The sequence below is a fragment of the Cuculus canorus genome, chromosome 8 (assembly GCF_017976375.1).
Source record: "Cuculus canorus isolate bCucCan1 chromosome 8, bCucCan1.pri, whole genome shotgun sequence".
Lineage (NCBI taxonomy): Eukaryota > Metazoa > Chordata > Aves > Cuculiformes > Cuculidae > Cuculus > Cuculus canorus.
Window position 1 is genome coordinate 25,090,638 of NC_071408.1, and position 13,003 is coordinate 25,103,640.

Sequence of the window (13,003 nt, forward strand, 5' to 3'; positions counted from 1 at the left end):
AGCAGGAGAGGAGACATTTCAGACTAAATGTAGGATGTCAGGTCCCTCTGTGCCTGCACACTAGATTCTGCCAGTGTTGTGGCAGACACTGATCCACTAGTCTGGATTAAAATACAGATCTAAAGCACTCCAATTCACTTCAGATCAGCTAGGATCTATTATTACTAAGCAATTCTTTTTATACCATCTCTGTGGCACAGCCAGCTCCCATCTGATGTGGATTCAGAGAAAGCCAACTTGGAATGCAGCTCTGAAAATCTCTGAATGTTTCAGACCATTGCCTCATGCAAATTACAGGCAAGAGTGAAGTTTGGCTCAAAATGGGGTTTACGAAATTGATTAAATTAACTTGGGGAAGAGTTTCACTGGTTGGGTTGGAGATTCCCATTAATCACATCACTCTGTACCCAATACAAAAAGTTTGCCTTTATGAGGCTATCCTCATAGATGCAATAGATGATAGTAATTAATAAAAGCAGGTGGTTTAGGCATAGTCTCAAGCCCTCTACTGACTTCAAGGTAATTACTTTAACCCTTGGGATGGAGAAAGACAGTTTCTATTTACTTTCCAATGAAAATCTCTTTAGAAAGCAATTCCATCACTGTTATCCTGTTATAACAAATGAAAGTTTGTGCTCAATATTTGGGCAAGATGTGCTATAGGAAGAGCTTACAGACATAAGTGTGTAAATTATTAGAAAGCCACCAAAATTGGTACAGTTCTGAGCCCCCACAGTAGTGTTGCCAAACATGAAATTGTACAGTGCGGCCCATCAACACCACAAGTTTTATGGCAGAAAGCCCAACAGACTCCTCTGTTCAAGGCTTAATGAAGCCTAGGATTTCCATGCCCTCTGTGCTCTTCCAATCCCACTCCTTTTCTTCCAAAAACTCACACCCTAATTTCTACAGTTAATCTTTTTTATTTTTTGTTCTTCCAGATTCATTTTTCCTTTATCCTTCTGCATTCTTTACTGTAGGTCATGAGCAATGTACAATCCCCTAAACCAGATTTTGCTGTAATAAAATGTTGACATCATGCTTAGCTTCTAGAGGGATTAATTAGTCTGATCCAATTACACTGCTTATTAGAATGCAGTGCGATCCTGAGTACATCTATATAGTGTTGCTTTGTATGGTGTGAATATACTCTGAGGCCAAAGCATTTGGCCTCCTAAATCTGTGGTGGGAGTCGAGGTGGGTTTCATTCATCTGCTGCCTCAGACAAGTTAATATCTTTCACAGCCTCAAATTTCAGTTGAAAAGCAAAAAGGAAAGCTGCTTAGCAGAAATTGCTTGAAAAGCAGCAGTCAGAGAGAAGGGATGGTGAACAAGAGAAGAGAATGAGGTTACAGGATGAAGTAGGTTTAGGTATTATTGCACATGTTGAAGCTGACAGCATAATGCATGTCACGTAATTCGGAAATGGTGCCATTTCCTTGAAAATCAGAAGCTAATATATGCAGCCCTACACTGCAAAAATCAATCTTTCACCTTACCTTGGAAAAAAACCCCACACGCTATGATTTATGGCAGAGGAAAAGCAGCTTAGATTTTCTTTGACTTCATGCAGTACTCCTTCCACATGTCTAATGTACTGCCTGCAGCTATGTTTCTTGTGGAAGGGAGGGGGGAGGTCAGCACTGTCCCTAACAGACTTACAGAGACTGATGAGTTCTGCTTACATTCTCAGCTTTTCCTTTTTTTCTTTTTTTAATTGCTATTTCTTGCTTTTCAAAATCCGTTTATCACATTTGATTTTTCAATCTGCACACAGTTTCATTTGAACTGATTTAAGATTCTTGGACATTTCTTGATGATAAACATTGCTAGTGAAATAGCCAGGAAGAATGACTTCGCTTTGTGGTGGGAGCTATTAGTGTTCCGAGTTTGACCCCAGAGGCCACATCTAGAGGTACAAGAATAAAGTCCTTAATTGCAGTCAATTGCATCTTTGATCTTTCTACTGTGCTGGCCCACAAAAGGGCAAATGATGACAACTGACAATTTTTGTGCTGTAGATATGGCCATATTTCTAGGTATTTATATTCATTCCCGTGTTGTATAGGAAAAATGATGTAGATCAGCAGGTTTTGCAATATAGGTGCATGAACAGCCTTCCAATAGCACTAATAAAAGCAACACTGCAAACACTCTGCGTGAATCCAAAAGCAGACATGTAATAACTACTGGTCACTCCTGATCTGGAATGGGTTTGACCTGCTGACCTCAGGGTGAAAGGCTCTGTACTGCATTACCACTCCCAAGAGCTCTCTGGCTCTCTCTGAGGTTGGGGGTTTTATTATTTTGTAGTTAACCTCAGGACAGAATCACCTACAATGGATAACATCTGCAGAACACTATCTAGGCATCTGAAGATTTTTTTTCCTTTACAACTAATCATTGGCACTCAATGAATCTGAAGGTTAAAAAGAAATTGCATGGGCAAGTTAACATTGCAGAGAGTGAAATCAGAATGGTGGTGGTGGGGAAACCCTTAACAGATCCACACAAACCAGCTTTCCAGGGGGATAGGCACCATGCTAGTACATGCTAAAAGCACTCTTCCAAGATAGAAGCAGTCTGCACTCAGCAGTTTATTGCAAGCAGTCCTTTTGGTCCTAAAGTGTCCACTCCTACAATTCAGAGTACGTTTTCCCAAAAGCCAACGCAGAAAATACTGTCCAGCATGACAGAAGTCTTAACCATACAAAAAAAAATGCAAAGTGCAGCAAAGTTATCCTTTCCATCTCCATGATTTTCTGTGACTGGCAAAAAACATTTGAATACCCACCTGGTGTTCTGCAAGGAGGATGTTAATGACCTCATTGTGGAGCTAGCTGCAACAGGAATGAAAGAAGTGACATTAGGAGGCCTGTATAGGACATAACTCTTTCCACCCACAGTAGATCTAATCGTTGAAAGCCACGTTTTCCCCGATTTAACAATGAGTCTTTATTAATTCTGATTATTTGAGAAACTCTATGTATCTTTGTATAAAAATTACAAATCATCACTTAATGAGTGTGAACTGATTTCACATTGAACTGTCCATCCCACAAGCATCAAGATGTCCAAGAAAGGAAACTCGTTTGTTTATTCCCAGCAGTGCTTTGGGATACAGCCTACAAAGGCAGTGGGAATTAAACATGAGGAAGCAGCAAGATATTTTCCCCATTACATATTCACCCATCAATCATAGTTCTCTTTGAAACCTGGCTACTGGCCACTGGTCCCTGCTGGGAAAATCCTAGAAGTTCAAGAAAAAGGAACATTTTCCTCTTTGTGCCAACTTCCAGTGTAGAGTTAACTTCAAGCTGTAAGTAGTACAGCCCAGCTCCTCTCTGGCAGATCTCTGAGAGGACATCTATTGTGGAATTTCACAGCTGGATCTCAGCATCTTATTCTGCTCCACGGTTTGACATTTTGGACATGTTTCACCATTGTTTCCCCACATTTTCATCTGCAACTTTATTAAAAGAATAAAATAAAAAGATCAGTCCATCAGTGTGTTCTGTTCTCTATTTTCCCCAGTATAACAGGATGCCAATGAATAGAGAACTGAGGGTGGACACATTGCTGTAGATATGGTGTAGAAAACCAAATTATATCTAGAGAAAACCCCAGATGACTGAGCAGGCATTTTCTGGCCTAGATTTCTAGGACTTCATAAAGCAGACTGACTAGATTGGAGAAGCTGACTCTGGGGTGGTCATTTTTTGTGGCAGAAAGGGCAAAAGCAAAAATCACTACCTCTTGGAGGAATGAAAAGCTCCAGGGGACACAAAACCAACAGTATTGTGGGGAGATGCAGCCTATGCCCAAGCTTCTGATCTCCTTTTTGACACTGAGGAACTAGGAGGCGGCCAGTCCATAAGTTATATGAGAAAATATGACGCCTGGAAGTGGTAAAACCATGACAGTCAAGGCAAAAGAACGCTCTTGGGGAAATGAGGAATACACAATGAGAGAATGACAACTTCTAAAATGGCCCAAACCCAACATTTTAAAGCAGCCAGATGTTGAGTCTGCAAGCAGAAACTCTCTCTAGGATAAGCCTAGCTCATAGGCAGAGAATCTTTCCTTTAAACTTCTTTCTTTACTTTTCCATTTTGGAAGTTTATTCTTTTGACAACCTCTTTCTTTGCACTTATGTGGCACTTAGACACAGTAACTTAGGAAGAGGTTAATTTCCACATTCCATATTTATCGTTCAGACATGCAGGCGGTGATGGGCTCAGTGGTGAATCTGGCAAGGGTAAGCATTTTGAAGGAAGACTGAAAACTGCACTTGGAAAAACCCCTCTTACAAGACAGCTATTGATCATTCATGATGCAAATATTTTTTCACTATTGGCAAAACAGATCTAGATCATCCTTAAAGGTCCCTTCCAACACAAAACAAAATCAAGGATTCCTCTGTATTCCTTCTATCATCATCACTTAGACATAAGGAACACTGCAAATAAATTCCTAGGCTTTCTGGGGTGGGGGGAGAGAAAAGTGGGAAAAAAGGGAAGAAAAAAAAAAAAGAAAAGAAATAAAGTTGGCATTCAAGTTCACTGTGCTCTCTTCAAAGTCCTGGAGCAGCTCTGATCATCTCCTGGATCTGGACTCTCTCACTAGAATGGAATTTCCCAAGATATCATGGTCATTCTGGCACCTGTTTCTCTGCAGCAGCTATAAATCTCCTGCAGGTCACAGGACTATGTAAAAGGAAAAAAATTTACCCAAGTGTTCTTGGCCTGGGCCTGGAGATCAAGAAAAGGACAGAAATGCATGCCTCATCCAAAGAAAACTCTGCCTAGCTTTACATTGCTAATAGCTCAGTGGGAAAGTCTGTTTAACTGTGCACATCCTGCAGAGGCTTCTGGGATATAACCTGTTAGACCCTCACCTAGAACACATTTCTTCAGCTTTTGAAGGCTTGCTTGTCTGCAGGGTGTCTGCCAAGCAAAAGAAATGAAGATTAGGGAGAAAAGAAACCCAGTGGCAGCTGTGCATCAGGTCCCAATTAAGACATCAAACTAAAACCTTCAGCCTTAGTTCTCAAACATCCTTGTATATAATATTTCCCGTGAGGCTGGAATTCTTCTGCAAGGTTTATGCTGGCTTTAATGTATAGCATCAGGGTTCAGTGAGCTTTCATGGCATTCATATTGCTGTTTGAGACAGCAGAGTATGTTTTTTCACCCCTGTTCCTCCAAATAAAAGATAAGGGCGTATCCTATGTTATGACATGACTTGACTTGGACTGAGGCAGCAGATCTGAACTGTTTGACATGAAGGTGCATTTCAATCTACTACTGAGTCTTGCTGGTTCTGAGCACCCTAATGTCCTAAATCCTAATACTAGCCCTAACTTTATAACAATCATTTGGCCCATTACACATTTCATCCAAAAGGCATTAACCTCCCAGAATCAACCTCCCCTAAGACTGGGTAGAGAGGTCTGGACATCATGCGAAAGGTTGAGAAGTCTGTGAAGTACAAGTCCACTTACTGGATCTTCAAGTGACAGCCACCTGGTTGTGTTTAGGACAGTCCTTGTACAACTGCTTTGTCAACCAGTCCACTTTGGACCTGTCAACCAGTCCACTTTGGACCTAATAACCACTTCAATCCAAGGCTGAAGTTCACAGGCAATCGATCAACACCACTCCATCATAGCACCTGACTTGGGTTCAAGTCCCAAGGAATATCTTGCCCTGATCACTCTAAAGTCCTGTCTGTACATCCCCTGCATTTTTGCAGGAAATCTTGCCTTTTCTACTATTTTCTGCAGTCTCTTGGAAAATAGTTGTAGTACCAACGCGGCCTCCAAACGCGGCTAAGCCATCACCAAACACGGCTAAGCCATCATCACCGCTTTTTCGTTGGCATCCAGCGGCAGGCCGGTGAGTGCTGCGGTGGGGCGGCCACCGGAGGCGGTGGGGCACTTCCCTGAGACGGGAAAAGCCCAGCAAAGCCCAGGCGGGAAGGCGGACAGGCAGCGCTCGGCGCCTGACCCGCGGCAGCCGAGGGGGCCCGCGCGGGGCCTCACGGGAGGGGGCGGTCCCGGCGGCCACCGCGGGAGATTTAAACCGTCCCCTGGGGGCACCGCGAAGAGGTGCGGGGTCTGTTAGTGTAACGGCGCAGCTCGAGCGGGGAGGCTGCAGAGAGGGGCTGGAGGCCGGCCAGAAGGGACCGTGGACCATAGTGGCTACCCGGCAGAAGATTAAAACCACTCCAGGCACTGCAGCGAGCAGGATGGGTGTTGCCCCGCAGGCAGAGCCTCAGTGGGTCCGTGCAGCTCCGCAGAGCCTGGGCTGTAGGCAGTGCCCCCTCCCACACCGGCTCACGCCTCTGGCACTGCTCCGCTTGTGGAAGCTGTGCTCGCGTAAAGGGACTCCTTCGCATGGTGGCAGAGCTGAGGGAGGAGCTGAATAGTCTAAGGACCATCAGGGAATGTGAAAGGCAGATAGATCAATGGAGCATCGCCCTCTCACAAACTCAGCAGGCTGCTGGAGCCAGTGCGGCTGAGCAACACCCAGCTGTGAACTGCAAGATTGGGGGAACAAGAGATGGGGAATGGCAGCAAGTTCCTGCCTGGTGCAGGAAACCTGCTCCCCCTACTCAGACAACAAACCCCCAGATCCCCCTGAGGAACAAATATGAAGCGCTGCAGGTGGAACCCATCCCCAAGGATGAAGAAGATGGCTCCCATAGCCTAGAAACATTCCCTAGGTTGCGCCATCCTCAGATGACCATAAAAACATCCTCAGTAGATAAGAAGAGGAGAGTGATTGTCTTAGGGGATTCCCTTCTAAAAGGAACAGAGGAACCCATCTGCAGACTGGACCGCTCCACAGGGAGGTCTGCTGCTTACCAGGAACATCAGTGAAGGATGTCACTAGAAAACTTCCTTCCTTGGTGAAAGAGACAGATTACCCTCTGGTAGTATTTCAAATAGGCAATGATGACTTACAGCGCAGAAGGCTGAAAGCCATCAAGAGAGACTTCAGGACTCTAAAGAGAACAGTTGGAGGGCTCTGGGGCACAAGTAGTGTCTAGTTCCATTCCAATCCTAAGGAATGAGGAGCAGGAGGTCAAAGAGAAGCAGCTGATTAATGACTAGCTCTGAGCCTGATGTGAGGAGAGAGGCTTTGGGTTGTTTGATCATGGGGTGACCCACACACCCTCAGGCTTTCTTACTAGGGATGGGACATGCTTGTCTCCTAGGGAGACTAAAGTCCTTACTAAAAATCTAGCTAGGCTCTTAAATAGAGCTTTAAACTAGATTTGAAGGCGGAAGGGGATGAGACCTGGCTAGTTGGGAGTGAGCCTGGAAGTGAGACTCCAGTGACTGAGAAATGGTGTGCTGGAGAGGACTGCTAGTACGCCACCACAGAGCAAGTGGGGGTGAGTACACCTGGGGACAGTAAGGACGAAACTGGCACTGTGGCATTAGTTATTCCAAGGACCAGTCAATTGGGAATGAACTCTATTCCCTTTATGAGGGCTGAAGGTTCACCAGCCCAGCTGAAGTGCATTTACACCAATGCACGCAACATGGGCAATAAGAAGGAGGATTTGGAAGCTGTTGTAGGGCAAGTTGACTACAATGTCGTTGCCATCACGGAAACATGGTGGGATGACTCATATAACTGGAGTGCAGCCATAGGGGGTTATAAACTCTTCAGGCGGGACAGGAAGGGTAGGAGAGGAGGCAGGGTAGCCCTCTATGTTAGAGAGTGCTTTGATACCCTTGAGCTCAAGTATGGTGAGGAAGGGCCTGAGTGCCTATGGGTTAAAATCAGAGGAGCCCACAAGAAGGCAGATATTTTGATGGGAGTCTGTTACAGACCACCCAGACAAGAAGAAGCAGCTGATGAGCTCTTCTTTAAACAGCTGGGGATAGTCTCTAGATCGCTACCTCTTGTCTTTGTGGGAGACTTCAATCTTCCGAATATCTGCTGGAAGTACAATACAGCAGAAAGGAAGCAGTCTAGGAGGTTCCTGGAGTGCATGGAAGACAATACCCTCACACAACCGGTGAGTGAGCTGATGAGGGAGGGTGCCCTCCTCAACCTGCTGTTTGTGAACAGAGAAGGCCTTGTGGGGGATGTGACGGTTGGAGGATGCCTAGGATAAAGCGATCATGAGATGACAGGGTTTTCAGTTCTAGGTGAGATGAAGAAGGGGATTAGCAAAATAGTCACTTTGAACTTCCAGAGGGCAGACTTTGGACTGTTCAGAAGGCTGGTTGGCGAAGTCCCATGGGAGACAGTCCTTAAGGACAAGGGAGCCCACGAGGGCTGGGTGCTCTTCAAAAATGAAATCCTAGCAGCTCAGGAGCAAGCCATCCCCATGTTCCAGAAAAGGAGCCAGTGGGGGAAAAAAAACAGCTTGATTGAGTAGGGACATCTTGAAAGGCATAAAAAAAAAGAGGAATGTCTATGAGCTTTGGAAGAAGGGACAGGCATCTTGGGTGGACTACAGGGAGGAAGTGAGATTGTGCAGGGAAAAAATCAGGAGGGCTAAGGCCCAATCAAATCGGATAAGTCTGTGAAAGATAATAAAAAATCTTTCTATAAATATGTTAACAAGAAAATGAGGACTAGGGAGAATATTCAGTCCATATTGGATGCAGAAGGAACAACAGTGACAAGGGATGAGGACAAGGCTGAGGTACTTAATGCCTTCTTTGCCTCAGTCTTTAATAGTAAGGGAAGTTGTTCCCCCTGTGTACAAACCCAGGAGTTAGAGGAGCAGAATGAGGCTCCCATGAGCCAAGAGGAGGAGGTTAGAGACTTGCTTGCCCAGCCAGACACCCACAAGTCTGTGGGGCTGGATGGGATCCACACAAGAGTATTAAAGGAGCTGGCGGATGTCCTTTCCAAACCCCTCTCCATCATCTTCCAGCAATCCTGCCTGACTGGGTAAGTTTCACTAGACTGGAGGCTGGCTGATGTTGTGCCCATCTACAAGAAGGATTGCAGGGAGGATCCAGGGAACTACAGGCCTGTCAGTCTGACCTCAGTGCCAGGGAAAGTTATGGAACAGGTGATCTTGAGTGCTATCATGAAGCACATGCAAGAGAACCGGGTGATCAGGCCCAGTCAACACGGGTTCATGAAAGGCAGGTCTTGCCAAACTAACCCGATTGCCTTCTATGACAAAGTGACTCGACTACTGGATGAGGGAAAGGCTGTGGATGTAGCCTTCTTGGACTTCAGTAAAGCCTTTGACACAGTTTCTCACAGCATTCTGCTGCAGAAACTGTCAGCCTCTGGCCTGGACAGGCGTACACTCTCCTGGGTTGAAAACTGATTGGATGGCCGGGCCCAGAGAGTGGTAGTAAATGGAATTAACTCCAGCTGGAGGCCAGTTACAAGTGCAGTTCCCTAGGGCTCGGTACTGGGTCCAGCCCTGTTCAATGTCTTTATCAATGACCTGGATGAAGGCATTGAGTGCACCCTTAGCAAGCTTGCGGATGATACTAAGCTGGGAGGAAGTGTGGATCTGATGGAGAGTAGGGAGGCTCTGCAAAGGGATCTGAACAGGCTGGACCGCTGGGCTGAGACCAACGGCATGAGGTTTAACAAGGCCAAATGCTGGTTCCTGCACTTGGGGCACAACAACGCTATGCAGTGCTACAAACTAGGAGAAGTCTGGCTAGAAAGCTGCCTGGAGGAGAAGGATCTGGGGGTGTTGGTTGACAGCCGACTGAGCCAGCAGTGTGCCCAGGTGGCCAAGAAGACCAATGGCATCTTGGCTTGTATGAGAAACGGCATGACCAGCAGGTCCAGGGAGGTGATTCTCCCTCTGTACTCGGAACTCATGAGACCACACCTTGAATACTGTGTTCAGTTCTGGGCCCCTCACCACAAGAAGGATGTTGAGGCTCTGGAGTGTGTCCAGAGAAGAGCAACATAGCTGGTGAGGGGGCTGGAGAACAAGTCTTATGAGGAGCGGCTGAGAGAGCTGGGGTTGTTTAGCCTGGAGAAGAGAAGGCGGAGGGGAGACCTTATTGCTCTCTACAATTACCTGAAAGGAGGTTGTGGAGAGGAGGGAGCTGGCCTCTTCTCCCAAGTGACAGGGGATAGGACAAGAAGGAATGGCCTCAAGCTCTGCCAGGGCAGGTTCAGGCTGGACATCAGGAAAAAAATTTTCACGGAAAGGTTCATTGGGCACTGGAACAGGCTGCCCAGGGAGGCATCTTCCCTGGAGGTGTTTAAGGGACAGGTAGATGAGGTGCTGAGGGACATGGTTTAGAGATTGTTAGGAATGGTTGGACTTGATGATCCAGTGGGTCCTTTCCAACCTAGTGATTCTATGATTTTATGGTCACTGCAGGCTGTCACCATGAGGACAGTGTAAAGTGCCTGGCTTACTAGTGCCGTGAAACTGTACATTGCTTCCTGCTGAGAGGGCCTAAGTCACCCAGCTGTCCTCACTAACAATTAACTGAATAATCCTGCAGGAGATCACTTGAAATTCCCCTCACTGCACTTATGAGACAGCCCTGTTGTGAACAGGAGCAGCATGCCCAGAGTCAACTCCCACTGCTTCGCAACAAAGAACAGATTTGGTTTGAAAATAGCACCAGTAAGAACATCTCTGCTGCCAAATAGCTCAGCTCCCTGGTTTACTGTCAGATCCTGATTCTTCAGTTGTCTGTGCTGCTTTCCCTTGGGAGTGGACTAGCTAATTCCTTCAGAGAAACCTCAGTCTGTTTCTAGAAGCAGCTTGTTCCAGCACTCCTTGCCACTAAGAAGGCAGGAGCATGCTCTCCAGCACCCTGAACACGATCACAATGAAACATATCCCTCATTTCAAGCCCCACGATGTGGAACATATCCTTAATGGAAAACATGGCTATTGTTACAGGCTGTGATACAGTCTGCAGCTTTTTCCATGCAAAACTACTTAAAATAAGCACACAAATAAATTCTTCTTATATCTCAAAGCTGTAGAAATAGTACACGTGTCTCAGAAGGGACCACGAAAAGTACTGTGAAGCGTTGGACAAGGTTCACTTTGGAGAAAGTTAGTTTTGAATTTTGTGGATGCAAACCGCTTTTCGCTACACACAGCCAAGAGTTACTCCTTGGACTGGAGATGTAGCCGACAAAACGCCTAGTAGGACCATGATTCCACCAGTCTTGGTGCCCACTGCTAGATTTCCCAGAAACCACACTTCTAATGGAGAATGGATACAAGTCCACTGTTGCGTGGGCGTGCAATATGATGTTTAATCTGGCAGTACACCAGCTGCAAGAAGGCAGACAAAGCCTAAATCATAATAATGTTAGATAGGGTCTAAGATGATTTGTCTGCTCTATTTCATCACAGTATCTGCCCTTACATGACAGGAAAAGCCCAGGATCCAGGATGTTTCTGATCTTGAACTACGCATTCAAAAGCCACCTTCTGTGTCTTTCTGAGATATGACTGAAAAAGCTTCTTTTTAAAACTTGGAATTCAAACTTGAGTAATGTAAGTAAATTTCTGTAGCTTTTCTAAGACCAATAAGCCAAATAGCTAAATACAATGTGCATAATTTCTCTGCCCTTTTTAAGAAGGCATTGAAAACCTTCCTCGGGGCAAGTTAGTTATTCAAAGAAGGGGATGACAAGGCAAAGAGCCTCTTTCAGAGCTAGTCTAAGGTTGTGAATGACAAAATCTGTAAATCTGCATACTGTTGTAGCCAAAAATGAAGAATAAATACCCAGAAGGAATTTGGGTAGAGTGCTGTCAAGAGGAGGTCTCTGGTCTGGGAACAGGCACTCCTGGTCTCTGGCTATGGACTGAAGTGTCAACAGTTTGAGTTCACTTTTAACTACATCCATGATATCACTATGACATCTCTGGACATAGCTGTTCTTCAGAATCAAAGATATAAACATGTTTTTCTAGGGGTAGCAGAACCAGTGAAGCTTGATTTCCTATAGATGAATGTCTAAAGCTAAATTTCTTTGCTCTCTAACAAGAGTAATCTTGTGCTGTAAATTGTCTCATGTTACCCAGCCTCTGATTTCCATGACATTTCTAGCAGCTTTATATTTTTGGAAACTGTACTGCTCTGTTATACTTGTGGTTGAAATAAATCAGCAGATTTTAACACTGTTGGGGCAGGCAGGGGGGATGACAGAGATCAACCGACATATGGAGCATGTAATGGCATGTTTCTCACTTCCTTAGGAAACCAATCTTAAAAGATAAAGATGGCAGAGCCCTACCACATTCTGCTGGGATGGAGTTTTAATTGGTAAGCTGAATGTCAAGAAAATCCCCTTACTAAAGAAAGGTATGAAAACGAGCTTATTGCTCTTTTATGAGTCATCTCTATCCAGCCCTTTAAACTACACAACAACTAACACCTTTGTTGGAGGTAGAATAAGAAAGAGATGAATTACTTCTTAAAATGCAGGTCAGATGATGAGGATAAAGTTTTAGAGTGGATAATTCCCCTTTTCAGCACAGGATTCAGGCAAAATTAGGGGTTCTGAGTATGATCTAAGGTTTGCCCATCATGTTACTTCCTGGGGTTAAACATATTAGAGAATTGGAACCTATTAGAGAGTTGGAACCGTTAAGGAAAGGCCTCTGCATATACTCTTGTAATCCGATTTATGTTTTCTTGTCTCAGACTCCACTTCTTTAAGTCATCTTTTGACTAACATACTGAAAGTACTGAAAAGTCAGAAGTCAGGAGTTGGAACATTCCTGAAATTGTCACTGCAAGACACACATCAGTAATTTACCTGGCAACACTTTCCTAGGCAGCACTTTGACTTAAAAAAAAAACAAAACCAAAATTGAAACCACACACCCCCTCAAACAGTATGGTTTTCTATCAATAAGGTAACAGTAAGATATATATCAGATGTTTGTAAAATAGCTCAGTGGAATAAGGATGTGACTTACAGTCCAGACTGAATTTGTATATGTTTTCAAGGGCTAAATTTCCTCAAGTGAAGCAAAAAAAGCCATTAGGAGAAAAAAAAAATGATTCCTA

The 13,003-nt window shown here is 44.9% G+C and overlaps 1 long non-coding RNA gene across 2 annotated transcripts in view; it reads right to left on the reverse strand.

Moving 5' to 3' along the window:
- The window catches only part of LOC128852913 (uncharacterized), a 132,125-nt gene that overhangs the window by 87,527 nt on the left and 31,595 nt on the right, over positions 1–13,003 (reverse strand). For both annotated transcript variants that reach the window (XR_008451034.1, XR_008451035.1), the window contains exon 2: positions 2,795–2,840. This is a non-coding gene — a long non-coding RNA (uncharacterized LOC128852913). The remainder of the gene's footprint in view (positions 1–2,794; positions 2,841–13,003) is intronic.